The sequence below is a fragment of the Melospiza melodia genome, unplaced genomic scaffold (assembly GCF_035770615.1).
Source record: "Melospiza melodia melodia isolate bMelMel2 unplaced genomic scaffold, bMelMel2.pri scaffold_18, whole genome shotgun sequence".
NCBI lineage: Eukaryota > Metazoa > Chordata > Aves > Passeriformes > Passerellidae > Melospiza > Melospiza melodia.
Window position 1 is genome coordinate 9,317,129 of NW_026948525.1, and position 21,014 is coordinate 9,338,142.

General features: G+C 52.1%; 1 non-coding gene and 1 pseudogene across 1 annotated transcript; one reads left to right on the plus strand and one right to left on the minus strand.

Moving 5' to 3' along the window:
* The window catches only part of LOC134433364 (zinc finger protein 883-like), a 189,233-nt pseudogene that overhangs the window by 64,107 nt on the left and 104,112 nt on the right, over window positions 1–21,014 (plus strand).
* Window positions 2,732–2,935, minus strand: LOC134433497 (small nucleolar RNA SNORA74). Its single transcript, XR_010031569.1, has one exon. It is a non-coding gene; the product is annotated as a small nucleolar RNA SNORA74 (small nucleolar RNA).

A 21,014-nucleotide genomic window follows, 5' to 3' on the forward strand; every position in this document is an offset into this window, starting at 1 on the left:
TGCAATGTCAGGGACAGGAGCATGGGGCGGCCCCTGCCAGGCTGCTGAGCCGGGACAAGGAGGCAATGAGGCCCCAGGCCTGCAAGGGTCACTTGTCTCCTGCTCCTGCCTCAGGCCCAGGCCCAGGCCCAGCAGCCATGGCCAAAGTGCTGCCCAAGTTGGCTCTGGCAGGGCTGTCTTGCAGCTGCTGCCCATCCCTGTGCCCTGTGCAGCCCAGGCTGTCCCTCGGTGTCCCTGCCCTGCGCCTCTGTCCCTGCAGGCTGTCGGCATCCCCCGGCTGCCCCACCTGGCTGGGCCCTTCCTTTGCTGACAGCTCTGCCTCCTGCCTGCCTCTGCCTGCCCACACAGAGCCTGGGGCTGACCCAGACTGCTTGAGATGTGCTGTGCCACAGCCCTGCCCTGGGAGGGAAATTAATCTCTCCTTGTTTCCATTCTGAGTCTTGACAGCTGCACTTGGTGACATTATTTCTATCTCGGGTTCATTTCCACTATGAAGAAGAGGTCCAATATATTTGAATCCACCTTTGTCATCCTCACAGGCTGTTCTTGTTCTGCCCTCAGTCTCCACTGAACCCAGGACTTCCAGTTCCCATACAGTGATCATGTTCTTGGGGCCTCCAAATCCCATCCTGGGAGATCTCTGGGCCTTCTCAAAGGTGCTCAGCCCTGGAGATGTGATTTAAGTCCAGGAATGGCTGAGTACATTTTTGCCCAAGATTGTATTGGAGAATATAATACAGAATAATACACTGTATCTTTTAAGTGACTGAGGGCAGATTTAGATTTTCTGTAAGGATGAAATATTTTTTGATGATGGTGGCAGGACACTGGCATAGGCTGCCCTCAGAATTGAAACCCCATCACTGGATGTGTTTAAGGTCAGGGGCTTTGTACAACCTGAACGGAACGAGTGAAGGTGTTCCTGGGTAATGGGAGTTTTACCAAAGACTCTTTTCGGTCTCTTCCAACTCAAACCATTTTACACTTCTTTGGTTCTTATATCCCAACTGCTTCTCCACAGGGCTGCAAATACCTATGCACACCCTGCCAGCATTTTAATGTGGCCTAATTGCCAACACTTTCATAAAAAGGAAAGAATTGCCATATTAGGGACATGAATTGCCATGTTTATGGAGGAATCATTAAAAGCCCCAAAAGTAAAGAAACTGAAAGGAAGGACCAAAATCTCAGTGTGAAAGATTCACCAAGTGGGACAATGGCAGAGACTCTGAGGTGACCTCCCAGCTGACGATGGGGGTTTCTGCCTTGGGGTCTGAGTATCAGGATGGAAGGTCGCTCCCAGGAGGAGTCCCTGTGCATTTTCCTCCCCCATGGCTCTGCCCTTCCTGATCCAGCAGCTGTGGGGCAGCAGAGCAGGGGCAGTGCAGGGACAGGCCTGGTTCTGACAGGGCTGTTGTGGTTTAGGAATGGTGCTCCCAATTTACTACACCTACTACCAAGACCAGGTGTCGCCCCAGATTTATATTCCCACCATTGCCCCCCCACACCACAGGGGCTTTGCCTGGCCTGGCCCTGATTGATCTCAGCCCATATTTCACAGTCAGGGATAACCTGGAGATGGTGTCCAGGGTTCACCCTTGTGTGGCCAATCCAGACCCCCCTGAGGCACTTTAATCCTGGCCGCCCCATCCTCCTGTCTGTTGTTGTGATGCTCTTCAGTGCCCAACTCTTGGGCACGTGAGCATCCACAGGAGGGAGTTTCACAGCCAACTTCTCCCCCAGACAGAGATGTCTTGCCCCAGTCCAGCAGCCCAGCTGGGTTTTCCTCTGTGCTCCCAACTGTCCTTTTTCCATGGTTCCAGCCACCCCAGAGAGCATTTCCCACCATCCCTCAGTCAGTGCAGAGGTGCAACGCTGGCCATTTCTCTTGCTCAGAGCTCCAGGGATGGTCCCAGTGCTGCAGTGACTGCAGGAAAGGGGACCCCACAATGGGACATTTCTTGGTCAGATACAGACAGGAAGAGTGACAAACTGTCTGTGACTCGGGTTTTGGCCTCGCAGCCCCCACTGTGGTTTGCAGAGAGCTGCAGTGTGGCTCGGCCCTGGCTGTACCCAGCAGTGCTGGCCTGGGAGAAGGTGTTGGTGCCAGCTGGCCCAGGGAGCTGCAGCATTTGGGGAACGAGTTCCTCCTGGCCTCCTGCCTAGGGTGACACTGCAGGGCCTCATGGAGCCGAGGGGCCATTGTAGGACTTCAGGGCCCCATGGAATTAAGGGGACTCTTTGGACATTGTGGGGCCTTGTGCGACTGAGGCCATCGTGACACTTTAGAACCAAGGGGCCACTGTGAAACTACAGGGCTTGTGGAACTGACACTGAAATCACCCAAAAAGAAACTTTCTAACACAGTTTGAGTATCAAAAAGCATTCATTTTTATTGCAGCACTGATCACTTGGAGGAGCCTTCCTCCATCATGCGAACAGAGGTTTTATGACACACACAAGTTCCATATTTATGAGCTATTCCTCTGTGATGCTCTACATCTGGCCTGTAGGCCACACAGTATAAATAATTCCAACTTCATAAGTGATTTATTATATAATTACCTTGCTTATGTAATTCGACCAGTAAGAGCAGGCCCAGGCCATTGGAGACTCAGGCTGCTATTGGCTGGTTAGCTGAGTAGTAACTGGCTCAGCCAATGAGGATTACCTTCATGGGCCTTCTTATCTATATAAGGAAGTTAGATCTCAATAAAGCTGCCTGTTGCTGCATGAACACTCACAGTCTAGTCACCTGTCTCCACGGGCAGGAGTTACTCCACTCTCAGGCATGCAGAGTGCTGCCAAAACCTGGCACCACTGAGCACCAGGACAGCCTTGCTGGTGCCAGGAAAGCTCAGCAGCACCTTTCTCTCCCAGCAGCATAACACTGGCACAGGCACTGAGCAGCCACGGGCAGCTGACTACTGCTGGGAGACAAAAACCCCAGAACTGGGGGGTTTACAGTGCAGAAAAAACGTGGAGGCACTTTTCTGATGATGCCTACTCTCATCAAGGCTTCATCCAGCAAGAGGAATAGATAAGCTAAACTTATTTCTGGATAAACCACGTTATTTCCACCCTGAGGACCTGAGGCTAGCACAGGAGCCAGCAGAGGCCTTTTAGACAGCAAAATATTTTTGCCCATTTTCCCAGGCTGGCTCACGGTCACACCTCACCCATGTGGCTCCAGAGCTCTTGCTGTGTCCCACGGGCAGGTTATCCCTTCACATCTGCTCTTGCAGGCTCCAGTGCCCTCCCGGAGCGCCTCCCCGGCTGTCCCAGCACAGCTCAGCACAGCTCAGCTCGGGGTTCCACACGCCACGGGGCCGGGGCACCTCAGAGCTGCTCCTTCGGGCGGGTCACCGCCATCGGTCATCGGCTGAAGGCCTAAAGAGAGGACAGCAGAAACATCACAAATAAGCCATTAGTTCAATCTGTATTCACAAAGCTCAACAGCAGCGGCCTGGCTTGTGGCAGAGGACAAAAGCCAGCACACCGAGTGAAAGGCTGAGGAATTAATGCTGAACCGCACAGCCGAGCAACATCCCCAGTCCCCCGGCCGAACAGATAAATAGGAGACAGTGAGTATTTCAGGTGGCGCTTTCCTGCCCCGGAGCCCCGGTCTCCAGCCCCGCTGCTGCCGCCACCCGTGCCCTGTGCCCCGCCCCCCCTCACCTCATGGCGGTGGTGGCCCCTCATGGCGAGGGAGCTTGGCCCGCCAGAGCTGCTCCTTGCTCTCATGGCGGCGAGCTGAAGGAGCCCAGCCCGCCAGAGCCCCTCCCTACCCTCATGGAGAGGGAGCCCGGCCCGCCAGAGCCGCTCCTGGCCCTCATGGCGGCGAGCTGAAGAAGCCCAGCCTCCCAGAACCGCTTCATCTCCACACGGCGGCAGGGGCAGAAAAGGCGCAGTCCTCTCCATGCTGCCGGGGTGATTCCACAGACACCGCCCCGCTCGCTTCGGCCGCTCCCCCCGGGGCGGGGAAAAACCCTCGGTAATCAGGCACCGGGAGGGACTTTAAGATCGTCTCGTCCCACTCCCTGCCATGGGCAGGTACACCTTCCACTGTCCCAGTTGCTCCAGTCCCTGTCCGACCTGGCCTTGGACACTTCCAGCATCCCTGACAGAGCCGGAGCAGGAACACGATCTGTGGAGCTGGGAGAACTGAACTCAAGCACCGGCTCATGGGAAGCAGAGGGCCGGTGAGCTGCCTCTGCTTGCCCCTGATGTGTCCCACTTCGGGCACAGGAGCTAGAAGTGTCAGCTCAGAAACAGCTGCCAGCAACAAAAATCCAGCCCTGAAATAAGCAGAGAAAAAGCTGTGGTGCTGCCAAGTGCCTTGCTGGGAGAAGCACAATTCCACACCTTCCCTGACCTCCACTGGATGCTGTAACATCAGCCCAGTGCTCTGTGTATCCATGTCTGGGCACAGCAGTGTAACTGTAACTCCCTCGCTGGGGATCCATTCAAAGGAAGTTTTTCTCTGGGCTTTGTACTCCATTGAGACACTTGAAGGCCTTCCCAGAAAGCCTGGCATCCCTCCCCCATGCTCCTCATGTGCTTATGCTCTCAGAGCTCAGCAGTGAACTCAGCTGGAGCTGCGCCTTGCCTCAGGCAATCATCCACTCCAGCTCTGTCTTCTTCAAATGTTTCATGGTCTATTTTCAGCCCAAGCAGGCAGCTATTTTTCCTGGATGTGGGGTGCTCCTCTCCAGCTCAGCCTGATCCTCCCTTGTCCTGGGAAGCTCCGGGCTTGTTGTGCCCAGGACACTGCTGTGTGCAGGGACAGAGGCTGGTGCTGAGCAGAAGGAGCTCGGTGCTTCCCCTGTCACTGATGAACCTGGTGAGGAACAGGTTTCCCAGCTATGCCCAGTGCAGCACAGCAAAACCTGTCTGGGGGAGAGACAGGTAAGAGCAGACACAGAACACTTCATGCTCTTGTTCCTGGGGGTCTCGCTGCCCATGGCCAAGGGCACGTGCCCACACAGGCATGGATGATGACTCTGCCAAGACCCTAAGCCACAGCTTCAGTTTAGAACTCTTTAATTCATTAGCCCAGCATGAGGCCCAAATTAATATGCTTTGTCTCTTTAATAAGACATTTTCAGCAGGACTGGGGAGATACTTCAAAAGCTTCCTGAATGCCAAATACCAGAACTCAGCAACTCTCAGTGCCAGGACCAGTCTCTCACTTCCCAGTATAGATTCCCTCTGTTTGCACAGCTTTGTCTCTGCTTGCTGGCCTTGGAGGGGGGCTCAAACAAAGGCCTGCCCATCATTTGTGAACTTTGGGTGAAAAGCATCAAACCAGATGAAACACAGCAGAGCCGCTCTGCCATGAGGGTGAAGCCCTTTTCTGTCACAGGAATGTGCTCTCTGCATTAGCTGCAGCCAGTCCCTGTTGTTCATCTTGGCTTGCTGACCACTAAACAGAGCCTCCTTTTCTCCTGCAAGTGTCCTGGCAAGGCCTGAAAGGACTGAGAAGCTTTGTTCCAAGCCAGATTAGAGATATGAGTTACTACAAAACAAAAGCCCAGCAAGCCTCCTGGAGAGTTCCTCTAGTCTAGGCACAGCCTCCCCTGAGCTCCCTGCATCCCAGCACAGCCCTGCAGCTTGTGTTCAAAGCAACTCAACTGGCTCCAGAAGCCTGGGTAACCTCTGTCGAGTGAATGTTCAGTTGCAGCATAAAGGAGGAATCACATCTGAGTGATTTTGCTCCCATAAATTAGCAGGATGGGTTAAACCAGGACATGAGCACTGTCTGCTGGCACAGTGCATCCACTCAAGAGATCTGCACTGGCATGGAGCTGTAGTGCTTCAAAAGACGTGCGCTCCAAGCCTGGGGTGGGACATCCCCCATGTAGCTGATGTCTGCAGCTCCTGTGGCAGCAAGAGAGATCCTTTACTGTCACCTCAGCCCTGAACACACCCATGCCCAGGGCTCACTGCCTGCCCCCCGTCACTGCTCAGCTCTGGCACTGCAGGGCTGCTACTGTGATCCTTCTGTACCAATCTGATTTTGGCTCAACACCATTTGGCCACACTGTCAGTCACTGGAGAAAAAGACAGAGTAGTACTGTGGGAAGAGGAAGAAAATTCAGTAAACCTATGGAAGAAAAGATCTGTGGATGTACATCATCATTTACCATGGTGGTCACCTCCAGCCCCACAGCCAAGCACGTTCAGGCTTTGGTGAGAAGAACTTTTATCCCCCTGGTGTCTGTCATGGCTGGGGCCCGTGATGATGACACCCCATGGGTGTTGGTGCTTGCACTGCCCTGTGAGTGACACCAGCCTTGCTTGGCTCCCACACAGCAGAAGGCAGGGCAGCCATGGCCTCGATGGTGCCTTTTCCTCTTTGAGGTGCTGCACCCAGATCAGGGATACCCCACACATGAGCATAGACTGGGAGAAGAGCTCATTGACCAGCAAAGAAGGACTTGGAGGATATAATGGATGAAAAGCTGGACATGAGCCAACAGTGGCAGCCCAGAAACTCCCCTGTGCTGGGCTGCACCCACAGAGGAGTGGGCAGCTGTCGACGGAAGGAGACCAGGACATCAATTAGATCATCACAGGCCTAATTTTATTGATCAGTACGGCGGGTTAAATACAGTTCATAATGAGCTTCATACATATTGCAAAAGTTGAGCTCAGGATTGGTCAGTTACATATCAGCAACTACGCCTACTTTCTGCATTCTTATGGTTATACTTTTGATACTTTCTACATATTCTCAGGAAGAATCTCTATTCCCTATCCTCATGTTGTGGCAAGGGCATTCTGTCCTTGCCTGTCATTGGTCACTGACTGCTGACTTCTCCTTTCAGCCTGCTGACTGCTGACTTCCCTCTTTCAGCTTGACCAGCGGCATTATGTCAGTATGGCCTTTCTCAGCTAACCAATTATTAATAAATCTCTCCACATTTCCCCCATTTTCTTCTTGAGCAAGGAGATTAGTTTGCAAGGTTTTTGCTATTGTACAGCTGACCATGAATACAAGGCAAAATAAGCAAAAACATTAAAATTACACCCAGTAGACCTATAGCATATGTCACAAGGTTCCTCAGCCATGGCCCAAGTCCTAAGCTTTTAAGCCATTCGTCAATTCCTAAACCTTCTTCTTCCTTGAGATTGTGAAGTCCCTGTTGCAGTTCTTTTATCTTAGTGTGAATGGACACCGAATGATCAGACAGATTCATGCAACACATTCCCTCAAACTCTTCACATCCATGCCCTTGTGCTAAGAGCAAAAAATCTACAGCAGCTCTATTTTGCAAAACAGCATGGTTAACACTCTGCACATCTGCGGTTAGCATGTCTAGAATTTGTGATGTCTTGTTCAGCTCATCCTTTGCCCAGCATCCTAATTGTTTTGCTGAGTTCATGGCTTTATTGGCAGATCCTCCTGGCAAGATAGTTGAAACTACCACCTGTTTGAATGTACCCCAAAACTGTGGATCTCCTATCTGGCTGCAGTCCAAGTCATGGATGCTACGTCTTTTCCTGTTTGAATTGTGACTCAGCTGCATTAGCAAGGACACATTAGGGTGAAACAATGACAATTTTCCCAAATAGCAGGGTTCACCCTGTGGTTTAGCTGGTATACCATTCCATGCCCTGTCTCCACAAATCAAAAATATTCCTGTGGGTAATTTCATCGGTGCCGTGATTTTTGTGCTGTTACATTTACTGTAATGCTGCGAAGAGATTCCACTCACATTCAGGAATCTAGGGTGGCCCATGTTTCTTTAGGTCGGTTTGATTTCTGAGCATCCGAAAATTCGAAGCTAAACCATCCGCCAGCTGTAGTGTTAGACATGCTGGCGTTTGTATTGCCAAAAAGATCCAATTCCTCAGGAGGAGAATGCAAAGGAGTGTTAAGTGATTGGATCAGTAAACATTGACGATAGCCATCACTCTGACCTGCAGTATACCCTTGTTGCACCGGCAATGTGATGTTTGACATGTTAGGCATACATAAGGTTCGATTGCTTATCAAACCGCAAAATTCTCCAGGAGACCACACCGGAAGTCCCACCAGGCATGTTCGAAATGGGTTAGTGACTCCTCCAAGACTAAGACAAAGTGATGATTGGTTAGTTTGATTAGCAAGTGTCACCCATAAATTTTCTCTTGGCTGACTAAAACGTGTTACTCCTACTGCTTCACTTGCTACAGCATTGAGCAGTATAATAAAAACAAACCTCATTTTTCTTTCTGCGTGCTTTGTTTTTCTTTGTTGTCTTTTCCCTGGTTTGCTATATTGTCTATTGTAAGACTGAGTCAATTTTTGAATATACTGATCTAATTCTAAATCAGCATCCTTGCTCACAGGTATAGCATGAGATAAGTTTGAAGGCAAATCAGCTTTACAGCGAGCTGCTATGATACGTGAGGCTTTAGTAATTTCAAATATTCTAAGTATTTCCTGCAACTTCCACCTAAGATATGCTATAACCACTTGTTCTGCACTCTCAAAAAGCTGTAATCCTGTCCGTCCTGGCAGGCCAGTACTTTGTTCAAGAGCTCTAACCCAGATAAAATTTCGAATCCACCTTCCAAAACAAGGTCCACACCATAAATATCCTAGTGACCTCTGTGAATACCAATAAACCTGATTACAATCTGCACAATGCAAAGCTATCCATGCATAGCACTTATCAACATCCCTTTTACAAACATAACAAGGAAGTGAATGTAAGTAAGGACCAGTATGAAAGTCTGATTCTTCAATTCAATGTAACCAATTCAATGGTGGTGATTGCAAAGCCTCTTCAGCCTTTTTACTATATGAGGCTAACAGCTCAAGGTCTTTCTTTAACACAAGGTGTACCTTATTTCGTAATCGTAGTTCTTGTTCGTTATCTTCCTCAACAACTATATCCTCTCGAGGGTCCCACAACTGTAAAATTGTCCTAATCATAGAAAATTAATTAGCAATCACCAATAGCCTTATTTAGATGAGGTCGTTCCCTTTCCTGCCTTCCTTTTCTTATCTATCTTCAATCTTGCTGCTCCTGATTTTACTGGTCCTGCCACTTGCAAACTCAATTTCTGCAACTTTTCAATGCAGCAATCGAGTGCTCTATCAGGATTCCCCTTGAAGGGCCCTACAATCGAGCTCTGTGTTAAAGGCACTAATTTTCTACACCTTACAGAGACTATATGTGATTTACTTTGAACCTTAATTCTATTCACAACACATTGTACCTCCCATCGATAGTAAGCAAGAACTTTCTGTTCAGGAGACTCATAAAGATTTAGAGCTATATATGCGTTTTGCCCTGTTTGTCTCCTTAATTCATCTTGCCAGCTTTTTCCCCATGTGTGCTCGTGTTCACAAGTATGACACCACAAATCCCGTAATAATGATTGTTCTATCCAAAAAGTTCTCTTACAACCCCCACAACGTAGAGCTATCCAGGCAGCACAATGTGAATTGTGACAGTCAAGGCAATGTAGTTTCGCTGGATTTGTTAAGCGAAAAGTTGATAATGAGTCAATGAAACCAATCAACTCCTTGGCTGTCCGATAGTGATGTGTCAGTGCTCTGTCCACCGCTTCCGAGTACCCCTTCAACTGTAGCAGTAGCAGTTGTAGGACTAGAAGCAGTTTCTTCCCCAGTCGCTCCTTGTCCTCCTCCGTGAGGTGGTCCACCAGAGGCTGCATCAAAAACAGGTTTAGTCCACTTAGCAGGCACCCACAAAGGCCCTGTAGGTGAGGAAACACAAAGATACTCCCGATTTCTTCTTGAGCAAGGAGATTAGTTTGCAAGGTTTTTGCTATTGTACGGCTGACCATGTTCTGAATACAGTTAAAGATACAAGGCAAAATAAGCAAAAACAGTAAAATTACACCCAGTAGCCCTATAGCATAGATCACAAGGTTCCTCAGCCATGGCCCAAGTCCTAAGCTTTTAAGCCATTTGTCAATTCCTAAACCTTCTTCTTCCTTGAGATTGTGAAGTCCCTGTTGCAGTTCTTTTATCTTAGTGTGAATGGACACCGAATGATCAGACAGATTCATGCAACACATTCCCTCAAACTCTTCACATCCATGCCCTTGTGCTAAGAGCAAAAAATCTACAGCAGCTCTATTTTGCAAAACAGCATGGTTAACACTCTGCACATCTGCGGTTAGCATGTCTAGAATTTGTGATGTCATGTTCAGCTCATCCTTTGCCCAGCATCCTAATTGTTTTGCTGAGTTCATGGCTTTATTGGCAGATCCTCCTGGCAAGATAGTTGAAACTACCACCTGTTTGAATGTACCCCAAAACTGTGGATCTCCTTTCAGCCTGCTGACTGCTGACTTCCCTCTTTCAGGTTAACCAGCAGCATTATGTCAGCATGGCCTTTCTCAGCTAACCAATTATTAATAATACTCTCCACAGGCAGCAGGTGAGGGGGGGATGGTCCCCCTCTATTCTGCCCTTGTGAGATACCCCTGCAGAGCTGCTCCAGCATCAGAAGGACCTGGAGCTGTTGGAGCAAGTCCAGAGAGGCCATGGAGATGCTCCCAGGATTGGAGCCGCTCTGCCATGGAGCCAGGCTGGGAGAGCTGGGGGTGCTCACCTGGACAAAAGAAGGCTCCAGGGAGAGCTCAGAGCCCCTTCCAGGGCCTAAAGGGGCTCCAGGAGAGCTGGAGAGGGACTGGGGACAAGGGATGGAGGGACAGGACACAGGGAATGGCTCCCACTGCCAGAGGGCAGGGCTGGATGGGATATTGGGAATCAGGAATTGTTCCCTGTGAGGGTGGGCAGGCCCTGGCAGGGTGCCCAGAGCAGCTGTGGCTGCCCCTGGATCCCTGGCAGTGCCCATGGCCAGGCTGGACATTGGGGCTGGGAGCAGCCTGGGACAGTGGGAGGTGTCCCTGCCATGGCAGGGGGAGGAATAAAATTATTTTTATGGTCTCTTCTGACCCAACCCATTCTGTAATTCCATCATCTCCTCTGCCTCCACAGAGGGGCCATTTCCACTTCCCCACTGCCATCACAAGATGGCATTCCAGACCTAAAATCTGAGCTGGCTCAACTGATACTTGGAGATCTTTTCCAGGCCCTGGGGTGTCCAACCCCAGGAGAAGCTGTGGATTTAACCCTGCCCGCTGAGCTCTTCTGCCAGGTCTCAGCCCTGACACTGCCTTTTAATCACATCCTTTAACGCCAGGGCTGTGCTTTAATCAGCTGCACTGAAACACTGCTGCCGTTACTGTGTAACCCCTGAGCCATCTAATTGCACTGAGTTAAGCCAGTTACAGCTTTGACAGTGAATGTCATGCAGAGCACTTTAATCTTGACCTGCAATACCTCGGGCTCTTGCAGGGCCTCCTCTGCCTCCGAGGACACACTGCTAATCAGACCGAGCCAGGATGTAGTTTAAGACATGGACAAAGGGAGCCAAGGGCAAATCATGAGCAAAATGAATCTGACTCATTTTGTTACAAAGCAGTGTTGAAGGTAGAGCTGCCTTTTCTTTGCCTGAGAATGATTTGGGAGAGCAGTGAGAATAATTTGTTTCAATAATTTATAACTTCAAAATAATAACAAAAACATGAGAGAAAAATCATTCTTCTTAGATATGTTTTTTAAAAAGAAAGCTTATTTTGAGTTAGGTGCATAAAGCACTGGTGCAGTGTGTTATCCCCTGTGTCTGCTCCCACGTGTGAGTGGGTGCTCCAGGCTTCACCCACCAGTTGCTCCCTGCAGGAAGAACCCATGATCCAACCATCTCCTTCCCTGGCCAAGGGCCTGCAGCGTCCCACCGGGGCTTGGTGCCATGTCCTGGGTGCCAGCTCTGCCAGCACAGCTCCCCGGGGGTGGCAGTGGGGCAGGATCTGCTGCTCAGCTGCCTCGGAGGCTGGGACTGGCTGTGTCCCTCTGGGCAGCTCAGGAAAGGCTGCTCCGGCTGCTCCTTGCAGGGAGCTGGAGCAGCAACCTCACTTGATCGGGGGAAGGAGCAGTCAGGAAAGGTTACATAACCCCGATCAGGCTGCCAGAGGGGCGGTGCAGCAGCAGCAAGGGCAGTGCCACTCTGGATGTGGCTGGGCAGGAGCGTGCCCTGCCTGTGGGACCCTGCCTGTGGGACCCTGCAGCCCCTCTGTCCATTCACTCTTGCTTGGGTCTCCTGGCCCTGTCAGAGCTTGCTGGTTTTGTTGTCCAAAATGCCCTTGGGCAGCTCGAGGAGCCCGTGCAGTTCCCTCTGTTCTGGGCTGAAACTGCTGCACAGCAACTCCTTTTTCCATTTCATCTCTGGCAGAGCCCTTGAGCTTTGCTCCCTTCCTCTTCCACCCTCCTCTCCTCCTTCTGAGCTTCTCTTTGGCCAGAGGACAGATCACAAACCACAAGCTCTGCTATTCATCTACCAGATCCCAAGCCACTGTCTCAGTGTGATAAAGGTGATCTGCTAATCGTGTGGAGAGGATCCCCCAGGATGCAAACCCCTGCTGGGATCTGTGGCAATTCCATGGCATCAGCCACAGGGTCAAACGTACAAGGGGGGGTTGCAGCTGCCTTGCCTGAGTGTGGGCACCACAATCAGCCTGCCTCAGGAATTGAGACCTGCACAAGGCCCACCAAACACACCTGCGTCCTTCCAGTGGCCCACCAGGTCTCCAGGCAGCAAGGAATTTGCTTTAGTTCTGTGAGTTTTATAAAGCCTGACTCAAATCCCAGGGATTTCAGGCAGTGCTGACACGCAGAGTGGGGTGGTGTGAGCACAGCCCTGGGGTCAGGTGCTGGGGCAGATGGGTGGGCACGTCAACATCAACCCAATGTTTTAGAGCAGAGCTAACTAGGAACAGCTTATTCCATTAAGAAAAAAAGAAAACCAATAATCATTCTTAATTAGGACAGAAACCTCCAGATAGGCTTTTTTAAAGAAAATGCCTAAAAATACCATTTTTGCTTTGATTTGAAAACTATTTTTTGCTCTTCAGACTGTAAGATAAAACAATCTGAATTGATGATGCATTTCACAGCAAAAATACATCCCTTTTCATCTTGAAAATGCTGAAATGAGTTGTTACAAAATTTTCAACTTTTACCCCCTTTCTTAAAAAGCAAAATTTTTAATTTAGATGAAATGTCTTTTTTTTTTTTTTTTCCTAATGGAAACGCTTGATTACATTTTTACCCAACAGTTCTAATTAGAATTAACAATTACAGCTGATTCTTGGTGGGGTGATAAACAGCTGGACTGCACAGCCCTCTCCACTCTGGGACTTCCAAACAAGCCCCAGCCCCGGCAGTTTAGCCTTCTGCAACATTTTAGACTTGTCTAGTCACTGGAATTTATTTTTCTTTCTTTTTTTCCCACCCTTTCTCCTCTGAGGGTTAGATTTTACCAGTGCAGCATCTCTAACAGTTAGGGAACTTCACAGTGAGTTGAGATCGTATTGATTTCTCGAGGAAGAAGCCGCATACTAATTTTTCCTGTTTTCCTCCCTTGAGGAACACAGGTAACAGCTCCAGGAAGGCAGCTGGGTTTGTAGATATTATGTTTACCCACTGGCTGTCAGGGAATTCTGAGGTCTGTGGGACCATCATGGGACACAAGGAGACTTTGGCTGGTCTGGTGCAAGGCTGGATTTGCTGAGAAAGAATGTGGGATTAAAGCAGAACAGGTTAAACCTGAGAGAAGCATCAGGTGAAGATCAGGGGATGGATCAGTCCATGCTATGCTGCCAGAGCTTCCCCCTGCCTCCAGGATGATCCTCACAATCCAGCTCTGTAGGGCGAGGAAAGGAACACTGGAGCAGTGAATGAAGAGGAAATGACTGTGGTGGAGGGGAAGGGAAGATGTCAGTCTGCTCTTAAACCCCCAAACCCTCTATTCCAGGCACCGAGGCAAGTTTGTCCAGCCTTTGCAGGCAACCTCCAGAGAGCCAAGAGGCACTGGGACATCCTCTTTCAGGGGACTGGTGTCCCCAGTGCCACTGTGACTCCTGGACTGCCATGTCCAGTGCTTTTCATGCCTGCTCATCCCTGGGCTGGCTCCACGCTGTTAATGGCTGATCTCTCCCTGGAAACAAGCCCATGGCCTTTGCCTGTCCCACCTCGCCCCTCCCACTCCCCTGCCAAACAGTTATGACCTTCTTGGACAAACCTGAGATAGTATTAAACGAGAGGGAGGTTTTCATACACAAATGTCCCTGTGATTAATGGATTAGGAGATTCTGTGCAAATTAAAGCCTTTCTTCATACTTTGCACATCCAGCTCTTCAGCTGTCGTTCTTTCCCTTCTAGTCCTTTACAGAAGTCCCTGTGGGCCTTGCTTGCCCCATTCCTTTTGCTGCAGTTTTCTCCCCACAGTGACCCAGGGATTTCCCCCTAAACCTTGTGCCCACTGAGTCCTGGGCAGACCCTGCTGCTCCTGAATCAGCGCTGTGGAGAGGAGGATGCTGTGAGCACAGCTTGTTTATACACAGAATCAGCCCAAGAGAGGGGCTGTAAATGCCTCTTTATTTCCATATTTATCATTGCAGCTCAGATGGATGAGGAACCCAATGGAAAGTTTAGATGAAACAGAGAAGAAATGAAAAACTGTTGGCAAGCGGCGGCTCAGCTGAGACTGGCAGCCTCAAGGGCTTCCAGAAGGAAAAAGGCTTTCAATTCCTGCACTGCTGCTCCGTAAAAACCCAATTCCCCTGCCAGGCCAGGAGGAGTGGGGCAGCTGAGGAACCCTGCCCTCCTATGATCCCACCCCAGGGAGATAGACCTGAGACCCCAAAGCAGCACGTTTGGTCTTGCTGATGTTTGGTAGGGCTGATTTCTTCCCAGAGCAGCAGCAGAGTGTGGGTGTGGAGGCTCCGTGAGGATCTCCAGGTGATGGGCACTGTGGTCACCCATGCCATGGTGGAAAGGAGCCTGGACACCTTTGGAACATCCAGTGCTGGGTGCTGGTGATGGATGATGAATTTAAAGCCCATTTGTGCAGGGAATAATGGCTCATAACCATCCCCTCTCCTTTAGTGGTGTGACACTGCTGACATGGGTGGTCTCATTTCCACCTTAGGGGAGGCGTTTTATTAATTGTCCCTGGCCTTGCTCCTGAGCCCGTGTGTGCTGTGATGTGGACGTGCTTCAAATGCAGTGACAAGGAGGTGGCAGCCAGGATGTGGCTCCTGGGGGAGGCAGCCAGAGAGGCAGGGACGGTGCTGCCCACAGCTGTCCAGTGATCTGAAACCCTCAGCCCTGGGAGGGAGTGACTGCTCCAGGCCAAGGGAGTCTGACTTTGCTGGGGGATAACCAGGACTGTGTGTCTGTGACCGGGCTCTGTTCCATGGGGAGGAGGCAGGGGATTGAACTGTCCCCTTGCTGCCTGCATGGCCCTCTGTGCTGGCCAATTTTTCACCTAAATCCTGGCTTGAGCACCCATAAAGGCCCCTGCCCAGATCATCTGGCATGATGGCTTCTAGAAAAGCGTCCCTAGGGTCACTGTCCCTGCCTAGTCACAGCTGAGCTGGTGGCACTGAAAACTTGAGTTTCCATTCACATCCCTCCTGTACCTGCAGGTCCCTGTGCCCTCACTCCAGGCTTTATTCTCCTCCCTGCTTTCCCCTCATTTGTGCCCGGCTCCGGAGGAGAGCACTGGGAATTGATCACTGTGTTGGCTTCGCTGATTTAATCCAAATTTAACCAGGCGAGGGAGCGAGCAGGGAGCGAGCAAGGGCAGCCCGGGGGCCCGGCATGCTGTGAAGAACCCGTCGGAGCCGAGCAGTGCTGTTAATAACGGGGGTGAAAGGCGGCAGCCCCCCGGCATCGCCCCTCTCACCCTGGCACAGCTCCCACGGGGACAGAGCTGTCCTGGGGACACGGCACAGGCACTGTCAGGGGCTGTCACCCGGTGGGCGCTGAGCCCTTAGTGCCAGGACAGAGCTGTCCTGGGGACACGGCACAGGCACTGTCAGGGGCTGTCACCCGGTGGGCGCTGAGCCCTTAGTGCCAGGACAGAGCTGTCCTGGGGACACGGCACAGGCACTGTCAGGGGCTGTCACCCGGTGGGCGCTGAGCCCTTAGTGCCAGGACAGAGCTGTCCTGGGGACACGGCACAGGGACCCTCGGGGCTGTCACCTGGTGGGTGCTGAGCCTGAGCTGTGCCAGGACAGAGCTGTCCTGGGGGACACAGCACAGGGACCATCAGGAGCTGTCATCCAGCGGGCACTGAGCCCTTAGTGCCAGGACAGAGCTGTCCTGGGGACACGGCACAGGGACCGTCAGGAGCTGTTACCCTGCGGGCCTGACCCCGAGCTGTGCCAAGACAGAGCTGTCCTGGGGACACGGCACAGGGACCGTCAGGGGCTGTCACCCAGCGGGTGCTGAGCCCTCAGTGCCAGGACAGATCACTCCTGGGGACATGGCACAGGGACCCTCGGGGGCTGTCACCCAGCGGGTGCTGAGCCCGAGCTGTGCCAGGACAAAGCTGTCCTGGGGACACGGCACAGGGACTGTCAGGGGCTGTCACCCTGTGGGTGCTGAGCCCAAGCTGTGCCAGGACAAAGCTGTCCTGGGGACATGGCACAGGGACCCTCGGGGGCTGTCACCCGGCAGGCCTGACCCCGAGTTGTGCCAGGGCTGCATGGGCAGCAGCTCACCCGCGAACCCTGAGCTGCATCCCCGCCGGCAGAGCCCTTCTAGAGCAGGGATGGCCCCGGGCTCATTGCATCCCACTTATGGCTCCAGAGCCCCCGAGGGACTGATGGCAAAAGCCTTTGGATGAGTCTCTTTTTTTGGCAGTGAATGAAATAGGATTTGTGCTGCTGGTGATAAGAGACTGCAAGATGGACTCATCTGATCCTCACAGCAATTCAGAGAGGCTGATGCTGACATGGCAGAACAGGTCCTACAATAGTGTTCACATCCCAGCACACAAAATGGGTGAGAAAAAGCATTTTTAAAAGTGACTGGGGAAACTCTGCAGTTATGGTGCTATCCTATCTCAAGCCCAGGGTTCCGCTCCGGCCTCTTTGGAGTCACAAGTACTTAAAAAATGGTCTGCTCTGAACTCAGGCTGGGTCATGACTCATGTCTTGGGCTGTAAAAATGCATTTCATTGTGTCAGCAGGAAAGTGGCTGTGGGCAGCGCTCTGGCAGCGGTGAGGCTGGCTAGGGCAGGCTGTTCAGCAATTACACCCACTGGAGCCCAAATTCCAGCTCATATTTTGCTACAGCACACAAAAAAGGTTCAAGGGAAGGAAAGGCTGAAGGGGAAAAGTGTTTCACTTAAAAATCCTGGTAGGACTCTATGCAGTGGCTTGTCTGGCCACAAATCCATCTGTTTTGGTGCAAGTGCAAAGCCTGGACCTGCCACCTGGAAATGTGACCTCAGGAGTCTCCTGTAGCCTGTGGAGTTTGCTTTGTACCCAGAAGAGACACCTCTCATGCTCATCCTGGCATCCTTCCAGAGAGAAAAGGGCAACTGAACCCTCTGGATGTCTGTGCCTTGCTGTGGGCCTTGTCTCTGGGTCTTCCCCCAACCAAAACTACTTGCAGGTACTTTTAGTATGAACCCATCACCAAAAACTAAGTTACCTGTCAAGGGCAGCACTGTGAGGCTTCACAGCATTGGCACCTTGGGACTTAATTTTGCTTGTGGACTTAAATGTCCAGTTAGGTATCTGGGAGTGTTTAGCTGTTGTGACCAAATTTGGGACACATTGCCACAACTGAGTCACTGGAGAAGCCAAACAGCCTTGAGAGGAGAGGAGCCTGGTGGCTCCAGATGAGCATATGGCAGTCCTGGGAGCAAACTCACACACCTTTGCCAGAGGAACATCTGGATTCCTTAAAGGAAGGGGTTTAGCCAGGAAGCATCAACTCCATGAAGAAAATCTGGATTCCTTAAAGGAAGGGGTTAAACCAGGAAGGATCAACTCCATGAAGAAAATCTGGATTGCTTAAAGGAAGGGGTTTAACCAGGAGGGATCAATTCCACAAAGAAAACTTGGATTGCTTAAAGGAAGGGGTTTAACCAGGAAAGATCAACTCCATGAAGAAAATCTGGATTCCTTGAAGGAAGGGGTTTAACCAGGAGGGATCAATTCCAGGAAGAAGATCTGGATTCCTTAAAGGAAGGCGTTTTCCCAGGAGGGATCAATTCCATGAAAAGCAGCTGCCCTGTTCCACTGCTGTCCAGGACAGAGCAATGCTGTGGGACTGGGACAGGGGCTCAGTGCCTGTTAAAGCCCTGGGCACTAAGGAAGCCCAGGAGCAGCTGCAGGCAGAGGCAGCTGAGGGATTCCTGCTGCCTCCCACCAACGCTGCCCGCGATTCATCAATTACCTATCTGCTCAGTCCTTTTCTCCATCCTTTTACAATCTAAATAGCACATTTTATACTTGCTGCTAAGTGATGTGATCAACATCAATTACCTACTAAAAGAGAATCAAGTCTTGATTTAAAATTAAGTGCTGCATTTTCCCATGTTCTTTATATATAGCCAACAGAATAATTGCAGTGACATAAAAACTAATTACACAACTCCACAATTAGGCCTCCCTCCTAGTGCTGTGATTGTCTTTAAGTATACTGATGAAAAATTACTCTCAGTCCCAAATTACTCTCTCACACCCATCTTCTCTAATACCTTTTGAAAAAGCCCTTCATCCCATCAGACCAGAGAGAGGAACTCCAGATGCAGAAGGTGATACATGCAGAGTGTATTTTCTTATCTCTTAGATGTGGGAGCAGTTTCAGATGTGGGATTTGGTTGGGATTGCCCAGGGATGCAGCAGTGCTCTTCTCTGGATGGACTGAGCATCTCAGTGAGGCTTCCCAAAGTGCCTGGTGTGCAGCAGCCTGAGAAAAGCAGGGGGAAAATCCCCTTCTCAGTGCCCCAGCTGACATTTGGCTCCTGGGCTGCAAGCAGAGACCAGTCCTGCCTGGCTGCCAGCCTTGGCTTGGTGTGTGGAGCCCAAAAGGAGGAGGAAGAGGATGAAGTACAGCAGTACTTCCCCCATCCAAAAGCCAGGAGCAATCACATAGCTGCCTGAGAAACTATAAACCTCAACAAAAATCATAAACATCTATAAAGCTCTGGTGCACTCCTGACAGGCTTTGAGGGATTTCATTCCAGATTATGTTTTTGAGATGTTTACAACCAACCTGGAAAGATTGAAAATATTAAATTACTGGCAAGGAGAGCTGAGATTTGCTTACAGTCAATCTCCTGCCTCCAGGATCTCTGTGGGTGCCAGCAGTGAAACACAGCTTGGGTGAGCAGAGCCGTGGGGACAGTGGCCCAGGGACAGGTCCCTGATGTCACTGAGCATCTTTCACTAGATGATTAAGCATTGCAGGTTTAATTTTGGGGCTGGCACGTTGTTTTTGGCTGCTGTGCAGTGGATCCCATGGCCTGTTCCTCAGCCACAGCCCAGCCCTCACCAGGGAGGGCTGCACAGCTCGTGGCTGATTTTCCATCATCTCTGCAATGCCATCACTCAGTTGCAGTTGGGAGAGGGGTGGGAAATGCTTTGGCATGATTTTAATCAGCAGAGTGCTTTGAGTGAATGAGGTGAGGGGACCAGTGAGCTCCCTGTGCCTTCTCTGACTTTCTCACCTCATTTCAGCATCAACCAGGGGTGCCAAGACTGAGAATTTACACCCTTGGGTTTACCTGGAACCTCACTACCTTCCTCAAAACCTGTGAAAAATAAAGAGGGTGCTGAAGTAGGCTGTAGCAGGGATGATGTGATGTGTAAAGCCAATATACCAATAATTGCAAGATCATTGCAATTATTCCCTCCTGATCCCAGGCATCCATCCCAGATATTCCCACCTTGTCACCAGCCCAGAGCACTGGGCGCCACCTCCAGCCCTTCCTTGGACATGTGCAGGGCAGGAGACTCCAACACCTCCCTGGGCAGCCCCTGCCAAGGCCGGACCACCCTTTCCACGGAGAAATTCCTCCATTAGTCCAACCTAACACGATGCACAGAGGCACGCCAAAGCAGGCGTTCACTCCTGAGGGACAGATCCTCCAGGATGGGGTTGCTGCCCGGGACACGCCGCTCCCACATCCAGGGAGGCTCCCGCAGCCCAGGGCAGCGGGCACGGCTCAGCCCGGCTAACCCAGCCCGGGACACGGCTCAGATCGGCCCGGGACACGGCTCAGGCTCAGCCGGGGACACGGCTCAGGCTCAGCCCAGGACGTGGCTCAGATCGGCCCGGGACACGGTTCAGGCTCAGCCCGGGACACGGCTCAGGCTCAGCCCGGGACACGGCTCAGATCGGCCCGGGACACGGCTCAGGCCCAGCCCGGGACACGGCTCAGGCTCAGGCTCAGCCCGGGACATGGCTCAGATCGGCCCGGGACACGGCTCAGGCTCAGGCTCAGCCCGGGACATGGCTCGGATCGGCCCGGGACACGGCTCAGGCTCAGGCTCAGGCTCAGGCTCAGGCTCAGGCTCAGGCTCAGGCTCAGGCCGGCGAATCCAGTCCGGGACACGGCGGGGCCGAGACAGCGCCGCCCCCGCCGCCTCACAGGGCACAGGCGGGGCCAGGATCAGGGGGCGGGACCAAGGGCGGTGGTGACAGACAGGCACGGGTCAGGGGGTGTGGCCAAGAGTGGGGCCGTGCTGAGTGAGTAGGGCGGGGCCAGAGGCGGGGCCAATGGCAGGAGCTCGTGCAAGGACGGCGCTGATTGGCTAGAGCGGGGCCGGGCCGGGGCGGCTGGGGCCGGGCGGCGCGTGCGCAGTGCAGAGCGGTGAGTCGGGGTGGGGGGGGGGTAGCAGGGGGCGGTGGTGCTGGCGGCCCGTGAGGGCCGGGGCGCAGCTCCGGGTCGGGGATCTGCGATCCGGGACGGAGCCCTGGTCCCGGCCCGGGGGTACGCACTGCTGCCTCCCTGCTTTGCCCTCGCGCGAGCGGACCCGGCGGTAAGGCCTTGCCGGGTGGAGGTTGCCCGCCGGCCCGGTTCCCCTCATTGGCTGTGGCCGGGCCGTTGGGGACGTTGCGTGTGGGGCCCCGGAGGCTCGGCAGCCCCGGCAGGACGGGCAGCCTGTGCGGCTGGAGTGCT